Here is a 7,496-nt window from a genome sequence, read left to right as displayed (position 1 = left end):
TTTCATTAGGTATTAATGCAGTTTTTAAACGAATTGATAGATTCTTTCTACAAATATAAAAAAATGCTTACAAGTTTCATGTTCCTTTATTTCTAGAACTGGACCAAATTTAAATGGGATCACTCGGGAAGCACCAGCTTGCAAATAAGAAAAATCATCAAAATCGGTTAACCCGTTCGACAGTTCTGAGGTAATATGCATAAAAAGACACGCCATTCCTCCTTTTTTGAAGGCTTCAGTAAGAATTTTTTTGTAGAAAAAAAAATCGCAAATTCAACTGGTGTGATTAACTCTATCAATAAGTAGCACATGTTGAATTCTCAGATTGCTATATATATTAGTACATAGACAATAGACATAGTACTACAAATTACTTGCATATTTAATTGATGATAGATATATAGGTAGATATGATAGATAGATAGATAGGTCGTTTTAAAATGTCGTTATGAGTTAATTATAGTGTCAGAATAAGTATTTCAAATTCAAACGTTTATTCTCAGAAGTCCGCCATGCAGTAAATATTAGGATACATGTCTACCTAATGAATAACTAATGATTCTTGTATCTATCCCTAAACAAAAAGCGTTCTTATATTTGATAGCTATTCCTAACATAAAACTTCACGTTAAAGACACATTTTTAAAAAATGTGATATTTTGTTTTAAGGCTTGAATCTTTTTAATCTTAATTTTTATTTACGGCACTTAAAATCCGTCTTTGGAACCCGACCAGTGATGGTAAAGTGAAGTCCCGTGTCCACTACTGGGGTATGGGGCAGATGATATACATCTGTTTCACTGATCGATTTTCTTTATGGACAAGTAGGTGATCAGCCTTCTGTGTCCTGCCAGACCGAGACATTTTTTTTTTATTGTCCCCACCGGGAATCGAACCCAGGACCCCTCGGTTCTACGCTCACGCGTTTACCACGGTACCAAGGAGGCGTGGACCAGTGATGGTAGTTTTTTTTATAAATTGGAACACAAGAAAATACGTAACAAAATGGTGGATGTCAGTAAGGATAAGTATTCTGGAACTTAAAGCCTAGCTCAAATAAATATTTAGTATAGTTACAAATGTGTAGTAAGCTTTTTTACTATGTATTATTTATTTTTATTAAAAATAGCAAAATAACATATTTATAAACATAATTTCCGTGGTTACAGAATCTATATAGACTTAGGTAAAGCAACGTTATAAAAAATAAAGGATTTTTTGTCCAGATTCCTTACTAGATAAAAAAGACTAATCATAAGTTGGGCAAGAACAATTTTTTAGAACTATATCAGACAAACTGCTTGCGTACTTGGTTGTCATTAGTTCCAAAACGTATGTACATTGACTTCAACTGCTACACACGCATCCTACATCAAACGTTCGGAATGAATTAAGAGGTATTATGTAGCAAGTAGCAACAGGATTTAAGGCTCAATTTGTTGTTTGTTTGTTGTTGAAACTAGGACATGTCTGCTTATCAAAATGAGAAAAGACAGATATTAAGCAAAACTATTTTAGAATGTTTCAGGGAAATTTTAATGAATTATTAGCAATATGTGCAAGGATAACATATTACTATACTAGCCTACGGACTAGTATAGTATTATGTTACGGATTGCGAGTCTGTTCACTCATACCGGTTTTCAGCCGTTATATTGCATTCAACCTTACTTACAAAGTGCAATTGCTTGGAGAAATTTTAAAGTTTAAGTTTGAAGATATATATGTTTCAAAAAGTGCGCTACCATCTACCAAACTTTCTATGCCATTTTCGTCAAAAGTGTTCTCCTAGTTCGACCACTTAAGTTCTCTGCGAACTTTTCAGTCACAGTTGAAATGTAAGCGGGACAGACAGTTGGAAATATTAAAAAGTATTCCTCCAATATGACATTAATTACATAAAAAATATTTATATTATCCATATTATCTATTAATTATAAATTTAATCCTGTAGTCATATAAGAGAGACAATATTTATATTGTAAAAAATAATACGACTTTGTTTACAATCATTTCAATAAAAAAATATAAACAAAAACTAAGAAGTCCGAGTGACGTTCTAAAAAAATAATGCGTTATTATGAAAAAAAGTTTTAATTTCATATAAATATTCTATGAAATATAAATATTGCAGCTACCTTGAAATTTTTTATGTGCAAGAACCCTGATTGGATAGATTTTTATTATAGCTATTACATAATTTTAAGAGCAGTATTTCTATGTTGGACCATTTTTTACTTGATGACTATACTAAAATATTAAATGAGTGAAGTCAACAAATGAACGAATTTTAATTGTACGGTGTATCTACTGTATGGATAATATTAAATATTCATGTACGAGAATGATATGACCTACTACTTAGTAACGTTTAAGAACGTTCATATACAAATTTCCAATTCCACTCATTACTAAAAAGAAAGAAAGTTACATACATTCGTTTATCGTCGTTAATAAAACTAGTCATTGGGGAATTTTTTATCTATACTTACGTATACCTGTATTCAAATGCATGGTTTTACCATCGACAGCAATCGACTCGATTGCAATATTGATTGGATATTCCTTGAGTTAGCAACTAGCAGGAACTAATAATAGCTATCGATATCACCTGCCTGAGTATAAGTTGGTACATAAGTTACAGTCAAAAGCCTTTTGTTGCTATGTCAAAATGCGTTTTCCTGGTTATAACTAGTTGTACCTAACTAAATGCCTTTGTATCAGTGGTAAATAATACTCAAAATTTGACTAGTTATTACTAGTTCATAATAATGGCAGTAGCAAAAAGCACCAATGAATACTACTGTTTCTTTTTTTCTATATCTTTATAACCAAAATATATTTTAGACTATTATTCAGTTATAATTACTGGTTTTTATTTCGAATAATCAATGTAAAATAGGTTAAGCGAACGAAGCGCCAAACGCTTACTCTGAACCACCGCACCAGCCGAACGAGTGCCAGAATTGAGCTTAGGGCGTTTCCCACAAAAACAGAACCAATATGGACCCAAATTAAACCCCAGTCGAAACAGTTTCAATTGAATCGTTTTCCAAAAGCGAGTTTTCACAACAAAATCTAGCTTTGACCAACATTCCATTTGGTTAAAATTAGTTTTAACAAAGACATTTTGTTACAACTAATTCTCTATATAGGGAAAATGGGTTCTAATCGTCAGATATCCCTATATTAGCTATGTATTATATGTAATAAATAGTATGTGTGTGTGTGTGTGTGTGGAAAATTATATTCTAACTTTAACTTACCCGAAAATATCTTGTAGCCCCATATTTCCGTTCATAGTAATTGGACATTTTGTTTTGTTTATCATAAACAACACACTTTTCACGATTTTATTGGAGGAAAGTTATGTGAACGAATATTTTTAGAAAAAACTCATTCTTTATACAAGACTTCAACCACGCGGTTCTTAACCTTTCGTAGGAGTGATTACAAGTCATTTTGGTGCACCTTTAACTAATTCATCAAATTAAACTTGTATCAACTGAAGTAGTGAAATCCTTTACACTCGATAATTTTGTAATCTTAAGATATGATATGACCACCGATAGCATATAACTAATATGTGCACATATTATGATTGAAATGATATTAGATAGATTATACTGAAGATTATGTATTAACGAAATACCAATCTTTTACCAGCGTATCCAGAAATACAGATGGTTCTCAATTCACAGATGAGAGATGTACGTACGTATCTGGACCCGTTAACCCGCGTTTTTTGACAAACCGTAGCAACGGGTGGCCGAGAGGCTAGGCTTTTATATCAAAATTTCTCACTTATAAAGCATTTCAAAAAATTATTCTAAAAATTATATTTAACAAAGGCCATCCGTTCCATCGAATTCCGCCTCGTGATCAATTTTTTTATTCTTTCAAAATTTCTCAATTGATTTTTAACTAATCGACGCTATATTATTTTTGTTCAGTAGGAAATTCCTTTACAATGGTCCCATTTAAGAATCAGGAAGGAAGGAGTCCGCTCTCCGCAGGGAAACATTAAAAATGGGATGGGAGATCGCGAGCTACTAGAAGATAGTAGTCGACATAAAAACAAAAGACAACTAAAAATAAAAAAAACAATATTCAACTAGGATATTGGGAGCCAATGTAAATGAAAGGCAAAGAAAGACTTTGTGTGTGTATGTGTAATGAGTTGACGATATTTTGCGATGTACACAAGGCGCATAGTAGCAGTTTGTTGCAGATGTATTTTATTCTGTTTTTAATTGTGAATACGATTTCGAGTGATTTTAGACACGATTTAAACTTCAGTGATAACTATATTTTTTTTATTAGCATTTAGACTTTTTAAGCGTGTTTTTTCTATTATTCCATCATGAGTGATTGTTTTATTTGTAAAAAACCTTTAGGTGAAAATAAAATAAGAACTGTGAAGGCAAAAGGTGTTAAAACTTTACTAGACCGAGCGGTCGAAATTCTGAAGATTTTCGCTTATAACTTTTTTATTTATAGGTCTACGATAAAAGGTTACTGGACCAAAGTTGTAGAGAATTTAATTTGCAATAAAAATGTTAACAATTTTTTTTTATCAAATAAATAATTTAAGAGATATATCATAAAAACCGTTTCTACCCCTATTTTCAAGGTGGCGGCCGTGGGACAAGGGTGGCGACCCCACAAACATGGTTTTAGCTTTACACTGACCCCCCCTACACATCAAAAAAATAAAATTGCGTCCTCTAAAAAACGCAACCCCAAATGTAACTTTTCAATGGACTAATAATCGATGATATGTTTTTTGAGATCCTCATTATAATATTGTCTTTTCATTTAATATTTTCTATACTAGTCGTTCTAGGCCCGTATTATGTATAGTGTACAGTAAACATATAAAAATGTTAAGCATTGCGAACTAGTTCGTACTGTTTTTTGAACATTATCTAATATTATATGAGAAAATATTAAATTAAATTTTGTACTTTTATTGGAAACCATAATATTGTGTATTTTGGTTGAAAAGAAATAAATGAAAGATGTTTGTAATTGATCTAAAAAATTTATTAATGAAGGAGGCGACTATGTGCACATTGAAACTTACAATATTTACAACACCCGCGTTACATCACATTATCCTTTTGCTACACATTGCTTTCTTAGCATCTCTCTTTCTGTCACTTACTCTACACTGTACATAAGTAGTTTGTACAATTTATTCTTAAATTTAATTTCTAACAATCTAAGTTTTTAAAACAATGGAAATATTCTTGATCATAATACTTATAAGGATAATGGTATTAGGTGTTAATCTCTCTTAAAGTTACACTTATAGACTAATACATAAATATTAATATATGTATCTAACCTAATGACTGTATTGAGTCATTCAGCCCAGTCAATTATATCTAACATTGATAATTTTTGCGACTGTGGCACACCAAATCATTTACATAGTAGATAAATATCATAATGAAAGATTGTCTCCCATTAACAGATACTACACAAACCGTCACTGAGAGCTACCTGAAGGTTGGGTCACTATAGAAAGCTTGTGACTACATTTAATGCTATTAAAGTAATTATTAGGTTATTTCGAATGACTCGAGTAAGCTCCAAGGCAGTCTAGAAGCGAAGAGATCGGGGCGGCCTCTAGCGGCCCACACTACTGAGACTGCTATAACCTCTTACGTACATGTAACACATTAAACATTTCAACAACACTCATTTTAACGACGCTTACAATATTAAAAGTAAAATACAATTCCAAACAACACTTACAGTAGTTAAAACTCGATAAATTAAAATATAAAATCATACGCTCAAAGCTCAAATCTAAATAACACCAAATATATATAGTAGTACCAAAATCATTAAATATTTATCGCCAATTCATAGATTTCACTTATTTACATTGCAGAGATAACGTTATTACCAACGACTGGAATCCCGAATACATATTACTCTAAATATTCTTAAATATTAATGTATAAATTAAGACAAATCACAGTAATAAGGTAATGCTCGACAAACATTGAAGTGTGATGATTTTATTTCTTGTGAAATCATTGTGCGTAGACAGGTGATTATCAAATGCGAATGTGGCGAAGGAACACCTTCAATTTGATTAGAAAAGCTGTGTAGTGTATGTCTAAGAAAACTGAGATTTAACAAAAGTAGACGATAGGAAGACAATTTTAATGTGATTTTGTTGTTGAATTCACGATATTTTTTTTATGTATCAGCATAAATAATTCTCAAACAATCACATATTATAAATTGCGATTTATTTTATTATACATACATATAATTTCCTGATTTAACATAAATATTGATCTCTCGATATTTTTTACAATAAGTGTTAAAAAGCTTCCTTATTTATATTTCTCATTTGTAAAGAAAATAAAAACCCTGGTAAAAATAAAAAAAGAATCTCGATTTATTTTAGCTTTTTTTAGAAATTCGCCAATACTATTAATTAATTTATTTATGTGTTATCAATTATTTTGGTTTTGATTCATAATTATATTATTAACGTGTTGATATACGCTTTATAATGAAAATATTTCGCCTGCGAATCTTTTAATACATGCATGTAAAGGTTAGCGACCTGTAGTTTACATTTTTCACTCAATACATGGTATCGCCTGCGACAATATATACCTACAAATAAATACTAAAACACCCCTTTACTGTTGTTTCGAGCGCAAATTTGATGAATTTAAAAGTTGTGTAGAATGTGTGCAAAGAAAGAAGTCATTTAATACAAGGTTAAACTATTTAAATTAAAGTTTGTTTTAAACCATAGATTTATTGGGGATTAATTTATGTGTTTTAAGTTTTACGTAAGGAGCAAGTTACTTCTTTTCTAAATTGTAAAAAAAAACATAACGTGTCTTCGATCGTGAATTATTATCGAAGTGTCAATGTCGTGCCTTCAATAAATAACTAAAAATAATTAACATAATTTACAAAACGTCAATACTTAACTGTTTCTAATCAATGTATCGAGCGAAGAAATATACCACTTGAAATTCGTGCACAATCTAGAAAGCCTATGAATGTAGGTGTACATATTATATTACTTGTAAATCTACGCACACCTAGACAAATTGTGTGAAAGAAGTCTCAACCAGCCAGTAATAAAATAATACTCGTATAGACGATAAAATATATTATTTACATTCAAATTGCTCTTTTAAACTTTAATTTTTGTGAATGGATACAAATCATACAAAATTCTTAAAATAATAAATGCACACTTTAAAAGCCTTTCGATTTTCTCGTTAAAAACAATAATTATATCCAAAATCGACATAACGGCATGTTTATTATTAAATTTACATTTTCTAGGATTTTGTATAAAAATAAATATTTTAGTCTCATTCATTACACAATCTACGACTACGATAGTAATTGTTTTAAAGTTACTGTGAATGTGTGTGGAAACGGATAAATTTTGAAGTATAAGTAGCAGAGAATTGCATTTGCAGTGTTTAATATGCACGAATTTC

The sequence above is a fragment of the Zerene cesonia genome, chromosome Z (assembly GCF_012273895.1).
Source record: "Zerene cesonia ecotype Mississippi chromosome Z, Zerene_cesonia_1.1, whole genome shotgun sequence".
Classification (NCBI taxonomy): Eukaryota; Metazoa; Arthropoda; class Insecta; order Lepidoptera; family Pieridae; genus Zerene; species Zerene cesonia.
The sequence above is the reverse complement of the archived record's forward strand: the minus strand, read 5'-3'. Positions refer to the sequence as shown.